Source organism: Loxodonta africana, chromosome 7 (assembly GCF_030014295.1).
Source record: "Loxodonta africana isolate mLoxAfr1 chromosome 7, mLoxAfr1.hap2, whole genome shotgun sequence".
Classification (NCBI taxonomy): Eukaryota; Metazoa; Chordata; class Mammalia; order Proboscidea; family Elephantidae; genus Loxodonta; species Loxodonta africana.
In genome coordinates, this window is record NC_087348.1 from 1988475 (window position 1) to 2006629 (window position 18155).

At 44.5% G+C, this 18155-nt stretch overlaps 1 long non-coding RNA gene across 1 annotated transcript; it reads left to right on the forward strand.

Annotated features, from left to right (window-relative positions):
* The first annotated feature begins 442 nt into the window (after positions 1-442).
* LOC111748842 (uncharacterized) lies at positions 443-11816 on the forward strand. Its single transcript, XR_002784302.2, has 3 exons — positions 443-4167; positions 4694-4794; positions 9982-11816. It is a non-coding gene; the product is annotated as an uncharacterized LOC111748842 (long non-coding RNA).
* The last annotated feature ends 6339 nt before the right edge of the window (positions 11817-18155 follow it).

Sequence of the window (18155 nt, forward strand, 5' to 3'; positions counted from 1 at the left end):
TGCCATCCTGGTCCTCACATCATCTGCTTCCCCTCTCTCAAGAATGACTGCCCTGCACTGCCAGCTGTTCATGTCTGAAAACCATTGTTTCCATCATTTTTTCTATTTCTGGTCGTTTGTTTTTAGGGTGTAGAGTAAATCTGGTCCCTGTTACTCCATCTTGGCTGGAAGCAGAATTCTCCCAGGTGGTAATAATTTGAAAGTGAAAGTGTTGTGTTTCTCTTCCCATTTTCTGTTTCCCTAGAAAGTCTTGAAGTTTAGGCCTTAACTCTTTTAAGAAGAGGGAAGCCAGTCTTTGGCTGGTCCAGTCTCTGAATCTCATGAGGATTCACAGTGAAAGAGCACAGGGTCATGTCTTTACAGACCAAACAGAAGGAAAATGGTTCCAGCAGAGGGACAGCATGCTTTTTTTTTTTTTTTTAATTTTTATTGTGCTTTAAGTGAAAGTTTACAAATCAAGTCAGTCTCTCATATAAAAACTTAAACACATCTTGCTATGTCCTCCTAGTTGCTCTCCCCGTAATGAGACAGCATGCTCCTCCTCTCCACCCTGTATTCCCCGTGTCCATTCAGCCAGCTTCTGACCCCCTCTGCCCTCTCATCTCCCCTCCAGACAGGAGCTGCCAACTTAGTCTCATGTGTCTACTTGATCCAAGAAGCTCACTCTTCACCAGTATCATTTTCTAACCCATAGTCCAGTCCAATCCCTGTCTGAAGAGTTGGCTTTGGGAATGGTTCCCGTCTTGGGCTAACAGAAGGCCTGGGGACCATGAGCTCTGGGGCCCTTCTAGTCTCAGTCAGACCATTAAGTCTGGTCTTTTCACGAGAATTTGAGGTCTGCATCCCACTGCTCTCCTCCTCCTTCAGGGGTTCTCTTTCGTGTTCCTTGTCAGGGCAGTGATTGGTGGTAGTCGAGGACCATCTAGTTCTTCTGGTCTCAGGCTGATGTAGTCTCTGGTTTATGTGGCTCTTTCTGTCTCTTCAGGTCATAATTACCTTGGAGACAGCATGCTTTTGACAGAAGGGAGCTCATCCCTCTTGTTGACATTCAACGGATTCTAGCTGTCAGTTGACTGCCCATGCCCCAAGTTCACCTCCTGACATATCTGCATGGGTTACCCCCGCCCGCCACCCAGGACACACTCTAGGACGCTTCTGAACCTAAGAAGAGTGTGGGGGACTCACATCCCTGCCACATCCCTTGAGGGAGTAGATCTGAATTAGTTTGGAATTTCCAGAGTGGGAGCTTAAGAGCCCCTGTTATCAGCAACAGCTCCACCTGGCTACTGTAAAGCTATAGGTCTGGGCCCAACCCAGACTGCATTGGAGGATATAAGCAAACCCAACCTAGGGTCAAAAAGATCCTATTATCTCTGGAATGCCATTCAAGATGGACACTAGGTTTACTCGAAACTAGAATCAAGATCAAGCTGTCCAGCAAAATGCTGGTAATAAGGAGCCCTGCTGGCACAACGGAAACCCTGGTGGCATGGTAGTTAAGAGTTCAGCTGCTAACCAAAAGGTCAGCAGTTTGAATCTACCAGGTGCTCCTTGGAAACCCTATGGGGCAGTTCTATGCTGTTTAACGGGCTCACTATGAGTTGGAATTGACTCAACTGCAATGGGTTTGGTTTTTGGTGGCACAACAGCTAAGCATTCAACTGCTAACCCAAAGGCTGGCTGTTCAAACTCACCCAAAGGTTGGCTGTTCAAACTCACCCAGTGACTCAATGGGAAAAAGATCTGGAGAGCTGCTCCTGTAAACAGTACAGCCTAGAAAACCCTACAGGGCAGTTCTATCCTGCTACGTGGAGTTGCCGTAAGTTGAAATTGACTGAACGGCACCTAACAACTGTAACACCAGGTCACAGTTAGAGATACGGAGGAGAATAATGGAGAAGATGATTCTTGATGGGAGCGGTCATATTCTGGATATGTTTTGAGTGAGAACTAATGGACTTTTCTGATGGATTAGATGTAGGGTGTGAGAGAAGGAGAGGAGTCAACACTGAAGGCCAGAGTATCTAGATGAATGGAAACACCATTTGCTTATCTGGGAAATCCAAGGAAAGAGCAGGCGTGGCAGTGGCAGTGGGGTTGTGTTAGGTTTGAGATTGGGTCATCCCCATGGTAATGTTGGGTAAAGAACTGAATATATGAGTTGAGTTCTGGAAAGAGGTCTGGGCTGGATGTGTACATTTGAGAGCTGGTGTATAAATGGGCGTTATATATTGAATTGTAGAGGGCAAAGATATGTTGGGGGCAGAGGTGGTTCAGTGGTAGAATTCTCGCCTCCCATGAGGGAGACCTGGGTTCGATTCCTGGCCAGGGCACTTCATGAAAAGCCACCACCCATCTGTCAGTGGAGGCTTGCGTGTTGCTGTGATACCGATAGGTTTCGGCAGAGCTTCCAAATTAAGATGAACTAGGAAGAAAGGCCTGGGAACCTACTACTGGAAATCAGCCAGTGGAAATGCTATGGATCACAATAGCCTGATCTGCAGCTGATCACGGGGATGGTGCAGGGCCAGGCAGTGCTCTTTTCCATTGAGCATGGGGTCACCATGAGTCGGGGGCTGGCTAGATGGCAGCTAACAAAAATAACAAAACAGATATGCTGCAATTCTAACCCCCGAACCTGTGAATGTGACCAGTGTTTAGAAATAGGGCCTTTGAAGATGTTATCTGTTCGCGTGAAGTCATGCTGGAGTAGGGTGGCTCTTAATCCCATCTGAAAACCCAAACCAAACCTGTTGCTGTTGAGTCGATTTCAACTCACAACAACCCTATAGGACAGAGTAGAACTGCCCCCATAGAGTTTCCAAGGAGTGGTTGGTGGATTTGCATTGCCAGCCTTTTGGTTAGCAGCCAAGATCTTATCCACTGTGCCACCAAGGCTCCAATCCCATCTGAGTGGTGTCCTTATAAAAGAGAAGAGACAAGAGAGGCTCACAGAAGACAGCCGTGTGAGCATACATCCACAAGCCAAAGAATGCTGGGAGAGGCAACAAGGATCTCCCCCAGAGCTGGCGGAGAGAGACAGCGTGGCCCTGTCAACTTGCTGATTTGGACTTCCGGGCTCCAGAACTGTGACAATAAGTTTCTGTTCTTTAAAGCCGCCCAAGTTGTGTTACTTTGCTAAGCCCATTCTGGGAGACCCAGACAAAGGAATTTAAAGCCGCAGGAATAAATCAGCTCACAGATGACTAAGTGTGCCCCAGACAGGATAAACAGAGGCCGATTAGTGTGACATTTCAAATCCACGGAATTTCAAACTTTGGGGAAAAAAAAAAAATGACAATGGCACAACTATTCAACTAGTTGGAAGGAAAATGAATTTGTACCTCACACCTCACATCAAAATAAACCTCCACGTGGATCAAAAATGTGACAGAAAAAGTGGGACTGTATGAGCACGCACCTGTGGTCCTGTACCAGAGCTCTGGAGCAGAGCGACCCGATTCAAACCCAAGTACGAGCTCTGTGACTGTGTGAAAGGGTCCCAGCCCAGCCCCTCTGTGTCCCCCGCTCCTCACCTGTAAGATGGAGAAATGGCATGGCGACCTCACAGGGTTAGTAGGGGACATGTGCTAATGTGGAGGCCTGGCGGCCCAGTGGTTAAGAGCTCAGCAGCTAACCTAAAGGTCGGCAGTTCGAATCCCCCTGCCACTCCTTAGAAGCCCTATGGGGCAGCTCTACTCTGTCACATGCGGTCCACACAAGTGGGAATCGACTAGATGGCACACAACAACAACAACAATGTGTTAATGTAGGGAGTGCCAGGGAGTCGGGGCTGATCAAGGAGAAGGATATGACCATGAGACAGCAACGTTGCACAACGAGCTATTTACCAGATCAAGACATTGACAGCCGCATGCGGGGGCGGTCCCCTCAGCAGCAGGTCTTCCAGAGGCAAGTGGAGCCGAGAGCCACCAGAAGGGGAAGAGGGCGAGGGAGGGTGCTTACGCGCACGTAGGCAGGTTCTTCTGCAGCGGCTTATTTACGCCAAAGAATCCCAACGCTGGATCTCCCACGTCTGAAGGACAAAGCGTTACATACACACACAGCAAGGGGTGGCAGGGCTGTAAGAAGAGAGTTTAATTTTCCCCCACTACAAGTCTCCAGCTTCAGCCTCAGTGGAAACAGTGCTTCCGCCCCATCTCTCAGGTCAAACTTTGGTCTGGGCCAAACCCCTTCGTGTCCCAAGTAGCTCTGTTTTGTGCTTTTAAAGGCAGTTTCTATCCTACAATGCAGCTTGTCACTTCCATAAAATTTCCTCTGTCCCTGTGACCTAGAAACAAGTAATTCTACAGAAAAATGTGGTTTTTCCTACCTTACTCTGCTAAATGAAGAGCTTGAGGTTAGAAATAGCTGATCTTAGAAAAAGATAATTCAGACCTGTACAGGTGTCAGACAAGACGCTAAACATGTGACTCACTGGCTAAGCCGTTTCCTTTACCAAAACAAAACAAAACAACCCAAACCTGTTGCTGTCCGGTTGATTCATAGCGAGCCTACAGGACACGGGTTCCCAAGGAGAGGCTGGTGGATTTGAATTGCCAACCTTTTAGTTAGCAGCCAAGCTCTCAACCACTGCACCACCAGGGCTCCAACTTTCCTTTAGGCCCCTAAAAATTGTTTTTTTCTGATCCCTTTACAAATATTCTGTATATCTGTGTTTTAAATGTTTCAGGAGACTCATGGTCAGCCAGATCCTGCTACCCAGAGCCACTCTTGCACAGGAGGCCAAGTTCTGCAAAAGGTGCCACCTGAGACTCTGCCACCTGTAACTTGGTAAGTGCTCAAAAATCAAAACAAACCCGCGGCTGTAGAGTGGATTCTGACACATAGCGACCCTATAGGACAGAGTAGAAATGCCCCATAGGGTTTCCAAGGAGAGGCTGGTGGATTTGAACTGCCAACCTCTTGGTTAGCAGCTGAGCTCTTACCCACTGTGCCACCAGGGCCCAGTTGCAAATGTTGTTGTTGTTGTTAGGTGCCGTCAAGTTGGTTCTGACTCATAGGGACCCTGTGCACAAAAGAACGAAACACTGCCCGCTCGGTCCTGTACCATCCTTACAATCATCATAATGCTTAAGCTCATTGTTGCAGCCACTGTGTCAATCCACCTCATTGAGGGCCTTCCTCTTTTCCGATGACCCTGTGCTTTGCCAAGCATGATACCCTTCTCCAGGGACTGATCCCTGCTGACAACATGTCCATAGTATGTAAGATGCAGTCTCGCCATCCTTGCTTCTAAGGAGCATTCTGGTTGTGTACTTCTTCCAAGACAGATTTATTCGTTCTTTTGGCAGTCCATGGAACATTCAATATTCTTCACCAACATCACAATTCAAAGGCGTCAATTCCTCATCGGTCTTCCTTATTCATTGTCCAGCTTTCACATTCATATGATGTAATTGCAAATACCATGGCTTGGGTCAGGTGCACCTCAGTCTTCAAGGTGACATCTTTGCTTTTCAGCACTTTAAAGAGATCCTTTGCAGCAGACTTGCCCAATGCAATGCATCTTTTGATTTCTTGACTGCTGCTTCTATGCGTCTTGATTGCAGATCCAAGTAACATAAAATCCTTGACATCTTTGATCTTTTCTCTGTTTATTGTGATGTGGTTTATTGGTCCAGTTGTGAGGATTTTTGTTTTCTTTATGTTGAGGTGTAATCCATACTGAAAGCTGTGGTCTTTGATCTTCATCAGTTAGTGCTTCAAGTCCTCTTCACTTTCAGCAAGCAAGGTTGTGTCATCTGCATAATGCAGGTTGTTAATGAGTCTTCCTCCAGTCCTGATGCCCCGTTCTTCGTATAGTCCAGCTTCTCTGTATGCTCGGCATACAGATTAAATAGGTATGGTGAAAGAATACAACCCTGATGCACACCTTTCCTGACTTTAAACCAATCAGAATCTCCCTGTTCTGTCCAAACAACTGCCTCTTGATCTATGTAAAGGTTCCTCATGAGCACAGTTAAGTGTTCTGGAATTCCCATTCTTCGCAATGTTTTCCATAATTTGTTATGATCCACACAGTCGAATGCCCTTGCATAGTCAATAAAACACAGGTAAACATCCTTCTGGTATTCTCTGCTTTCAGCCAGGATCCATCTGACATCAGCAGTGATATCCCTGGTTCCACGTCCTCTTCTGAAACCGGCCTGAATTTCTGGCAGTTCCCTGTCGATATACTGCTGCAGCAGTTTTTGAATGATATTCAGCAGAATTTTGCTTGCATGTGATATTAATGATATTGTTCTATAATTTCCACATTCAGTTGGATCACCTTTCTTGGGAATAGGCATAAATATGGATCTCTTCCAGTCAGTTGGCCAGGAAGCTGTCTTCCATATTCTTGGCATAGACGAGTGAGCACCTCCAGCACTGCATCTGTTTGTTGAAACATCTCAGTTGATATTCCATCAATTCCTGGAGCCTTGTTTTTCGCCAATGCCTTCAGAGCAGCTTGGACTTCTTCCTTCAGTACCATCGGTTTCTGATCATATGCCACCTCTTGAAATGGCTGAATATCGACTAATTCTTTTTGGTATAATGACTCTGCGTATTCCTTCCCCATCTTAAAACTTTTGATGCTTCCTGCGTCATTTAATATTTTCCCCATAGAATCCTTCACTATTGCAACTCGAGGCTTGAATTTTTTCTTCAGTTCTTTCAGCTTGAGGAACACTGAGTGTGTTCTTCCATTTTGGTTTTCCATCTCCAGCTCTTTGCGCATGTCATTATAATACTTTACTTTGTCTTCTTGAGCCGCCCTTTGAAATCTCCTGTTCAGTTCTTTTACTTCATCATTTCTTCCTTTTGCTTTAGCTGCTCAACGCTCCAGAGCAAGTTTCAGAGTCTCCTCTGACATCCATCTTGGTCTTTTCTTTCCTGTCTTTTCAATGACCTCTTGCTTTCTTCATGTGTGATGTCCTTGACATCATTCCACAATTCATCTGGTCTTTGGTCACTAGAGTTCAATGCATTAAATCTATTCTTGAGATGGTCTCTGAATACAGGTGGGATATACTCAAGCTCATATTTTGGCTCTCGTGGACTTGCTCTGATTTTCTTCAGTTTCAGCTTGAACTTCCATATGAGCAATTGATGGTCTGTTCCAAAGTTAGCCCCGGCCTTGTTCTGACTGATGATATTGAGCTTTTCCAATGTCTCTTTCTACGGATGCAGTCAATTTGATTCCTGTGTGCTCCATCTGGCGAGGTCCACATGTATAGCACCGTTTATGTTGGTGAAAGAAAGTATTTACAATAAAGAAGTCATTGGTCTTGCAAAATTCTATTATTTGATCTCTGGCATTGTTTCTATCACCAAGGCCATATTTTCCAACTACTGATCCTTCTTTGTTTCCAGCTTTGGCCTCTCAGTCATCAGTAATTATCAATGCATCCTGATTGCGTGTTTGATCAATTTCAGACTGCAGCAGCTGATAAAAATCTTCTATTTCTTCATCTTTGGCCTTAGTGGTTGGTGCGTAAATTTGAATAATAGTCATATTAACTGGTCTTCCTTGTAGGTATATGGATATTATCCTACCACTGACAGAGTTGTACTTCAGGATAGGTCTTGAAATGTTCTTTTTGACGATGAATGCAACACCATTCCTCTTCATGTTGTCATTCCCAGCATAGCAGACTATATGATTGTCTGATTTGAAATGGCCAATACCAGTCCATTTCAGCTCACTTATGCCTAGCATATTGATGTTTATGTGTTCCATTTCATGTTTGATGGTTTCCAATTTTCCTAGATTCATACTTCGTACATTCCAGGTTCCAATTATTAATGTATGCTTGCAGCTGTTTCTTCTCATTTTGTGTCATGCCACATCAACAAATGAAGGTCTCAAAAGCTTGACTCCAACCACATCATTAAGGTCGACTCTACTTTGAGGAGGCAGCTCTTCCCCAGTCATCTTTTGAGTGCCTTCCAACCTGGGGGCTCATCTTCCAGCACTATATCAGACAATGTTGCGCTGCTATTCATAAGGTTTTCACTGGCTAATGCTTTTCAGAAGTAGACTGCCGGGTCTTCCTTCCTAGTCTGTCTTAGTCTGGAAGCTCAGCTGAAACCTGTCCTCCATGGGTGACCCTGCTGGTATCTGAACACCGGTGGCATAGCTTCCAGCATCACTGCAACACGCAAGCCCCCACAGTACGACAAACTGACAGACACGTAGGGGAGTTGTAAATGTTAACCAATCAGAAATATTGCAGCTGCACCTCCTGGTTGTGGTTTTCTCCTTCGTAAACTTCTGTATCAGTGCCGCCCCCTCCAGCACTTCGTTCGGATTATTCTGGCACCTTGTTTTCATTTTGCAAAATGCTTTTTCTCCTTAATGAAACTCTGTTTTTAAACTTAAAGAGACTCACGGTTTTTCTACGATAACCAAGTAAACAGCCTGGGGCCAACCCAAAGAGGCCACCTTTAGGTGGTTTAAGTTATAGCAGGAGTCCCGGGTGGTGCCATTGGTTAATGGGATCAGCAGCTAACTGAAGGGCTACCCAGAAGCACCTCGGAAGAAAGGCCTAGTGATCTGTTTCTGAAAAATCAGCTGAGCACTTAACTGCTGTGTCACAAGGGCTCTTTCAGACCCGCTGACAAGAGAAAAGTAGGTAAAAACACTGAGATGCCATCTGCTGCTGATCACACGAGCAGGAACACGAAAAGGATTGCTAAAGTACACACAAGCTTGCCCATGGGGAGCGTGGGCAAAGCTCTGGGACATGCTGCCGGGGAGGCTGTGAATGGGACCACCCCTACGGACAGAATTTTATAAAATTCTGAGCATACACAGCCTTCAACGGGGGCAGTTCTGATCCTAGGATTTTGTCGTGTAGACGAACTTGCCCCTGGGTAGAATGATAAGTGCAAAATGCCCTCAATGCGGGACTGTTCGTGAGGACAGGAGATGTGCGAGGCTCCAACACCGCTCCTGGAGTACTCATTAAATGCATCGTGGACCACCCGGGCAACTTAGTACCGCACGGCTAGAATAAGAAAGGTCTTCATATACTTGTTGGGAATAATCTCTGAGATATATTTGTTGTTAGCTGCCATCGAGCGGCTCCGACTCACAGTGACCCCACGTACAACAGAGCAAAACGTTGCCTGGTCCTGCACCATCTTCGTGATCATTGGTCTGCCTGAGTCCATTGTTTCCATCACTGTGTATTTTGAGTGCCTTCCACCCTAGGGGTCTCCTCTTCCAGCCCTATATTGGATAACGCCCTGTCATGATGCATTGGCTGATTTTTGGAGCCCTGGTGGTACAATGGTTAACCACTAGACTGCTAACCGAAAGGTCAGTGGTTCAAACCCCCCTCCCCCCCGTGGCTCCACGGGAGAAGAGACCTGGCAATTTGATCCCATAATGATTACAGCCAAGAGAACCCTATGGGACAGCTTTACCCTGTCTTGTTTGGTCACTGGGAGTTGGAATCTACTCAACAGCATGCAACAACTGTTTTCAGAAGATTGGATGATCATCGGGGCTTTCTTCCTAGTCTGTCTTAGCCTGGAAGCTTTGCTGAAGTCTGTTCACCGTGGGTGACCTTGCTGGTAAATGGATACCAGTGGCATAACTTCCAGCAACCACAGCACAACAAACTAGCAGACTGGGTGGCGCGGTGTATTCAGTGGGGAAAAAGCAGGGTGCGGAGTAGTGGCTAGGTATGATACAATCAGGAGCCCTGGTGGCACAATGCTTAAGTGCTCAACTGCTAACCAAAAGGTTGGCAGTTCAAACCCACCGGTGGCTCCTTGGGAGAAAGGACCCGGTGATCCGCATCCATAAAGACTACAGCTTAGGAACCTCTATGGGCAGTTCTACTCTGTCACGTGGTGCCGCTGTGAGTCCAAATCAACAGCACCCAACAACAGAAACAACACAGTACAGTAAGTGTACAAAAGAGGGATTAAGATAGCACATGCTGATTTCTCTTTTATACACAGGACACCTCAGATGGACTCAGATGAACCTGGAGGCACGGGGGCTCCGGGGAGAGCACCGTGTGGCAGAGGCGGAATGGAGCCTTCTCGCTGTAAGCCTTTTTTTAATTTACAACAATGTGAACACATTACTTCATCAAAAACAATAAAATAAATTGCAAGCATGCTTAAAGAAAATCCATGTAACAGACCAGAGAAGTAAAGACACATGACCATCTCAAGGGCTGCAGAAATTCTCCTGATAAACTTCAACATCTGTTGGTGACTTTAAAAAAATGATGATTGTGTCTATCACACAACTTCCCCCCATTCTACTTTTTACAGGAGTACAAATGGTTGACAGCAAAAATGGCAATCAGCTGTGCAGCCCTGCCCTTGATCAATGTGATTGTCCCATCAGTGTAAACCGAAACCCAGAGCTCTATAAGTGATGACCTCTCCAGGGGGCAGTGAGTTACGTTAATGGGGAAGGAACAATTCAGAAAAGGAGGGTGCGAATGGTTGCACAACTTGAAGAATGTAATCAATGTCACTGAATTGTTCACGTAGAAACTGTTGAATGGGTGTATATTCTGCTGTGTAGACTCTCGTCACCAACAGCAAAAATAAAATAAATTAAAAAAATTATCACAACCAATTGGAAATTGAAAGGAACTTCCTTAACCTGATGACAGTGACCACAAACCTACAGTAAACACTGTACTTGATGGTGAACTATTAAAAGCATCTCCCTAAAATCAACCATGCAACAATAATACCCATGGCCACTACTTGTTTGCTTGTTTTTCCAATATTGGCAGAAGGCCTAGTCAGTCCAGAGATTAAATCAATCAATAAACAAAGGAGAAAAAGGTACAGGCAATTGAAAGGAAGGAAGAAAATTCTTGTCATTCTCAGATAATATGACTATTTACCGAGAAAGTCCAGAAGTATTTATTAGAACAAAAAATATTAGACTTTTAGAATAATTAAGAATATTTAGCCCCTGTCATGGATTCAATTGTGTCCCCCCAAAAACGTGTATATCAACTTTGTTAGGCCATGATTCCCAGTATTGTGTGGTTGTCCTCCATTTTGCAATTGTAATTTTATGTTGAAAGGATTAGGGTGGGATTTGTAACACAAGCCTTACTCAGGTCACCTCCCTGGTCCAAGGTAAAGGGAGTTTCCCTGGGGTGTGGCCTGCACCACCTTTCAAATCTCAAGAGATGAAAGGGAAGCAAGCAGAGAGTTGGGGACCTCATACCACCAAGAAAGTAGCAGAGAAGGAGCAGAGCATACTTCCTTTGGACCCGGGGTGTCTGCTTCTCAGAAGCTCCTCAACTAGGTGAAGATTGAGAGAAGGACCTTCTTCCTGAGCACACAGAGAGAAAGCCTTCTGCTGGAGGTGACGCCCTGAATTTGGACTTGTAACCTACTAGACAGTGAGAAAATAAATTTCTCTTTGTTAAAGCCACCCACTTGTGGTACTTCTGTTATGGCAGCACTAGATAGCCAAGACAGCCATGCATACATACACATAAAAACAAAAAGAGATAAATCTTTTCAAACCAATCAGTGGCTTCAGTCTAATTCTAATCAATATCATGACAAAGTTTTTCATGAAAATAGACAAGCTGATTTCAAAATGTGTACAAAAGAGCTAAACTGTCAAGCCTAACCTTAAATTTAGTTCATGCGTATCTTAAATGTTGTTGTTAGCTAACCCCCCTGACTCACGGGGACCCCATGCACGATGGAACGAAACCCTGCCTGGTCCTGTGCCATCCCATAATCAGTTGCAGATGGAACTTTTGTGATTCATAGAGTTTTCAGGGGCTGATTTTTAGAAGTAGATTCCCAAGCCTTTCTTATATTTAGGTATACACTTCAACAAAACTTGTACAAGATCTAGAAGGAACTTACAAATGCTGATGAAAGAAAATAAAGATCTAAATAAGTACAGAGACAAGTTGCGTTCATGGGTTGGAAGGTTCCTCACAGCAAAGATGTCCACTCTCCTGAACTGATCTATGGGTTCATTGCAGTTTTATTGCAGCTTCCTACCAAAATCCTAGCAAGATCTTTTGTAGGCACGATTTTATTCTAAAATTTTTACAGAAAGTCACAGGCCCTACTATAGCTAAGGCAATATTTACAAAGGAGAACAAAGTGGGAGGAACTACACACCTTGGTATTAAGCCCTGCTGTATAGCTATAAGGAGGCCTGGCGGCACGCTGGCTTAAGCACTGAGCTGCTAACCAAGAGGTTGGTGGTTTGAACGCACCACGGGCTCCACAGGAGAAAGATGTGGCAGTCTGCTTCTGTAAAGATGACAGCCTTGGAAGCCCTACGGGGCAGCTCTACTCTGTCCTATAGGGTCGCTGTAGTCAGAACGGACTCAAAGGCAAGGGGTTTTGTTTGTATAAAGCTACCATAATCAAGAGAGTGGTACTGGCAGAGGGACAGATACATGGATCAATGGAACAGACTAGCGAACCCAGAAATAGACCCAAACAAGTATGTTGAGTTCTTTTTTGACAAAGGTACAAAGGCAATTCAATGAAGGAAGGATAGCCTTTTCTAAAACTGGTGCTGCATCGATTTGTCCTCAACAGACGATAAAAGGAATGAACCTCCGTAGAGGTCGCACGCCTTCTACAAAAATTAACTCAAAATGTATCACCAACTTATATGTAGAACGTAAAAGTACACACTTAAACCCATCGCTGTGAGTCGATGCTGCCTCATGGTGACCCTACAGGACAGAGTAGAACTGCCCCACAGAGTTTCCAAGGCTGTAATCTCTGCAGAAGCAGACTGCCACACTTTTCTCCTGAGGAGCAGATGGTGGGTTCGAACCGCCGATCTTTGGGTTAGGAGCAGAGCGCTTTAACTACTGCACCACCAGGGCTCGTTTAGTCGTGTCCGAGTTTTAGAACAGGAACAACGACAACAACAAAAGCCACAGGAGAAACTATGTGAGATATAGGACTAGGCAAAGAGGACTTAGTCTTGACACAAAAAGCGTTAGCCACAAAAGTACAATGTGCTAAACTGCCCCTCATCAGAATTATGAACTTTTGATCTGTGAAAGCCCATGTGAATAAGTCAAAAAGACAAGCTACAGACTAGGAGAAAATATTCGCCAAACACATACCCAGCGAAGAAGTAGAATCTAGAACATACAAAACCCAAACCAAACAAAACCCGTTGCTGTCCAGTCGATTCTGACACAGTGACCCGACAGGAAGAGCAGAACTGCCCCAAAGGGCTTCCAGGGAGCAAGAGCCCTCGAAATTCAAAGGTAAAAATAAACAATTAAATCAGAGGTAGGTATTTCGGTCGTAACACATATACCACAAGTGGGTGACTTTAAAGAACAGAAATTTATTTTCTCACAGTTCTGAAGGCAAGAAGTCTAAAGGGAGGGCACCCGCTGTAGTGGAGGGCTCGCTCTCTGTCAGCTCTGGGGAAGCATCTCTGTCTCCTTCAGCTTCTGTCGTCCAGGCCTCCCTTGGCTCCTCCGCCGTCTTCGTATGGCATCTGTCTTCCCCCATTTGGACTTCCTTCTGTATCAGATCCACTCTTTTTATAATTCAGAAGTGATTGGGTTTAGGACCCACCCCACCATGGAGACCTGGTGGAGCAGAGGTTAAGCTTTTGGCTGCTAACCAAAATGTCAGCAGTTCGAATCCACCACCCACTCCTTGGAAACCCTATGGGCAGATCTATTCTGTCGTATAGGGTTGTTATGAGTAGGAATTTACTCAGCAATGGGTTTAGTTTGTTTTGTTTTGTTTTGTTACACTGATATGGCCTGATTAACATAGCAAAAAAACCTATTTCCAAACAGGATCACATGCACAGGTATAGGGGTTAGGATTCTAACACCTGTCTTGGGGGGGCACGATTCGATCCACAACAGCAAAAGACGTAAACAGACTTTCCACTGAAGAGGATACAGAGACGGCAGATAAGCACAGGAAAAGACGTCCAACATCCTTAGCCATTAAAAAAGGGAAGTGCAAATTAAAACCACAGTAAGACTCTGCGTCCTGACACGACTGGAAGCCCAGAACAAGGGAAAAGAGAAAGTGGAGAAGTAATGCCCAAAACTTTCTAAATTTGGCGAAAACCATAAACTCACAGACACAAGAAGCTCAGCATACCACAAGATAATGCCAAAAGCTAACAAATAAACAAAAACCAGGTAAGCACGTAGTAGGTTTGGCTAACTGCTGACAGCCAAGAAGAAAAAGGAAATATTGACAGTGGGGGGCAGGGGGACCTGGTACATGACAGGGAACAAAGACGAAAATGACCAGCTGACTGTCTCAGAGACAAAAGAGGGTGGACCTTCTATAAAATGTTGGGGATAAAACTGCCCACCTAGAATTCTCTACTCCTTGAAATATATCTTTCAAAAACACAGGCAAAATGAAGACACTTTCAGACAAGCAAGAGCTGACGGATTTCGCCATGGGCAGGACTAGCCTGAGGCAGTTCTTTAGGCCCGAGGTCAGCGATGCCAGACGGACACTCAGATCTACGAAAACCAGCGAAGGGAACCTGAGAGAGTAACTTGTAATGACAATTGGCTGTTTAAAGCAAAATGCACAGCTTTACATCACACCGTGGGGTTTACAATAACTGTAGATGTAAAAAAGTTGAAATGTCGTGCAAAGAAGGGAGGGTCTCTGGAATTATACTGTTGCATCCAATAAAACTAAGCAGAGATCAGTAAAATAAAATACAGGAAAAACAATAAAGAATAATGAACAAATTGATAAAACTCTAGCTAGACTAATCAAGAAAAAAAGTCAATAAATAAAAGGAGAGAGAGAATACAATTTGCCAAGAGTGGGAATGAATGGGGTGCCGTTGGGTCACAGTTCTCGTGGGTCTCCCCCGTTTATTCCACACCTGAGTTCCAAACCATATTTTCAAGAATGCCTTCTATGCCAATAGCCATAGGAGATGGCTTAGTTCTCTAGTCCTGCTACAAAGCTAGTGCCTCCTTCACGGGCAGAGCACACACGTTTGCCCAGAACAGTAAAGGTAATATCTCCCTCCAGGGCAGAGGGTCACTGGTGGTTCAGTGGTAGGATTCTCCTCTCCCTTGCAGGAGACCTGGGTTCCGTTCCTGGCTAATGCACCCCTTGTGTAGACATCACCCATCTGTCAGGGGAGGCTTCGGTGTCACTACGACACTGAACAAGTTCCAACGGAGCTTCCAGATTAAGACAGACGAGGAAGAAAGGGCTACTTCTGAAAATCAGCCAGTGAAAACACCGTGGATTCCAATAGTTCAACCCTGTCGTGCCTGGGGTTGTCATGAGCCAGTGGCCAATGTGATCCACATGCTTATTAGAATGGTTAAAATTTGAAAATATTAAAAAACAGACCATTAACTATCAATAATCCCATGCACTGATAATTACTGGTGATTGGAACGTGAAACCTGGAAACAAAGAAGGATCGGTAGTTGGAAAATATGGTCTTGGTGATAGAAATGATGCCAGAGATCGCATGATAGAATTTTGCAAGACCAATGACTTCTTCATTGCAAATACCTTTTTTCACCAACATAAACAGCGACTATACACGTGGACCTCACCAGCTGTAATACACAGGAATCAAATTGACTACATCTGTGGAAAGAGGTGGCGAAAAGCTCAAAATCATCAGTCAGTACAAGGCCAGGGGCTGACTTCAGAACAGACTATCAATGCTCACATGCAAGTTCAAGTGGAAAATGAAGAAAATTAGAACAAGCCCACGAGAACCAAAGCATGACCTTAAGTATATCCCACCTGAACTCAGAGACCATCTCAAGAATAGATTTGACATGTTGAACACTAATGACTGAAGACCAGACGAGTTGTGGAATGACATCAAGGAAATCATGCATGAAAAAAGCCAGAGGCCGTTGAAAAGACAGCAAAGAAAGAAAAGACCAAGAAAGATGTCAGAGGAGACCCTGAAACGCTCACAAACACTGAGCAGCTAAAGCCAAAGGAAGAATTGATGAAGTAAAAGAACTGAACAGAAGATTTCAAAGAGTGACTGGAGAAGACCAAGTAAAGTATTATAATGACATGTGCAAAGAGCTGGAGATGGAAAACCAAAAAGGAAGGACACGTGTGGCATTTCTCAAGCTGAAAAAACTGAAGAAAAAATTCAAACCTGGAGTTGCAATACTGAAGGATTCTACAGGGAAAATATTAAATGACGCAGGAATCATCAAAAGAAGATGGAAGGAATACACAGAGTCATTACACCAAAAAGAATTGGTTGACGTTCAGCCATTTCAAGAGGTGGCATAAGATTAGGAATTGATGGTACTGAAAGAAGTCCAAGCTGCCCTGAAGGCATTGGCGAAAAACAGGGCTCCAGGAATTGACAGAATATCGACTGAGATGTTTCAATAAACAGATGCAGCACTGGAAGTGCTCACTCGTCTATCCCAAGAAATTTGGAAGACAGCTATCTGGTGAACCGACTAGAAGAAAAAGTGATCCATGTTTATGCCTATTCCCAAGAAAGGTGATCCCACCAAATGTGGAAATTATCAAACAATATCATTAATATCACACGCAAGTAAAATTTTGCTGAAGATCCTTCAAAAGCAGCTGCAGCAGTATATTTACAAGGACCGTTCAGAAATTCAGGCCAGATTCAGAAAAGGAGGTAGAGCCATAGATATCATTGCCGATGTCAGATGGATCTTGGTTGAAAGCAGAGAATACCAGAAAGATGTTTACCTGGGTTTTATTGACTATGTAAACGTATTCGCTGTGTGGATCATAACAAATTATGGATAACATTGCGAAGAATGGGAATTCCGGAACACTTAATTGTGCTCATGAGGAATCTGTACATAGATCAAGAGGCAGTTGTTTGGACAGAGCAAGGGGGTACTACATGATTTAAAGTTAGGAAAGGTGTGCGTCAGGGTTGTATCCTCTCACCATACCTATTTGATCTGTATGCTGAGCACATAATCCTAGAAGCTGGACTATATGAAGAAGAATGGGGCATCAGGATTGGTGGAAGACTCACCAACAACCTACGTTATGCAGATGACACAGCCTTGCTTGCTGAAAGTGAACAGGACTTGAAGCACTTACTAATGGAGATCAAAGACCACAGCCTTCAGGATGAATTACACCTCAACATAAAGAAAACAAAAATCCTCGCAACTGGACCAATAAGCTACGTGATGATAAACGGAGAAAAGATTGAAGTTGTCAAGAATTTCATTTTACTTGGATCCACAATCAACAGCCATAGAAGCAGCAGTCAAGAAATCAAGAGACACATTGCATTGGGCAAATCTGCTACAAAGGACCTCTCTAAAGTGTTGAAGAGCAAAGATGTCACCTTGAAGACTAAGGTGCACTTGACCCCAAGCCATGGTATTTTCAATAGAATCGTATGCATGTGAAAGCCAGACAATGAATAAGGAAGACCAAAGGAGAATAGATACCTTTGAACTGTGGTGTTGGCAAAGAATGTTGAATATACCATGGGCTGCCAAAAGAACAAACAAACCTTTCTTGGAAGAAGTGCAACCAGAATGCTCCTTAGAGGCAAGGATGGCGGACTGCGTCTTACATACTTTAGACATGTTGTCAGGAGGGATCAGCCCCTGGAGAAGGACATCATGCTTGGTAAAGTAGAGGGTCAGAGAAAAAGAGGAAAACCCTCAGTAAGATGGAATGACACAGTGGCTGCAACGGTGAGCTCGAGCATAATAATGATCATAAGGACGGCACAGGACCTGGCAGTGTTTCGTTCTGTAGTATATAGTGTTGCTATGAGTCAGAACTGACTCAATGGCACCTAAGAACAAAAACAACAAAAAACAGACAATACCCAGAGCTGGCCAGTATGTGGGACAATGGCAACTCCCATTCATTACTGGCGGGAATGCAGAATGGTACAGTCACCTGTGACTACAGTTTGTCAGTATCTTCTACAGTTGAATGTGCACTTATATATGATCCAGGCTTTCTGCTCCTAGGGATTTACACGAGTGAAATGAATACTCACGTTCACACGCAAAGCTGTATGTAAATGTTTAAAGCCGCAATATTCGTGATCACTAAATATGTCGTCACCCTGATGCCCTTCTACATGGGAACTGATCAGCACTGAGATAGAACCATACAACTGAATACCCTCAGAAACA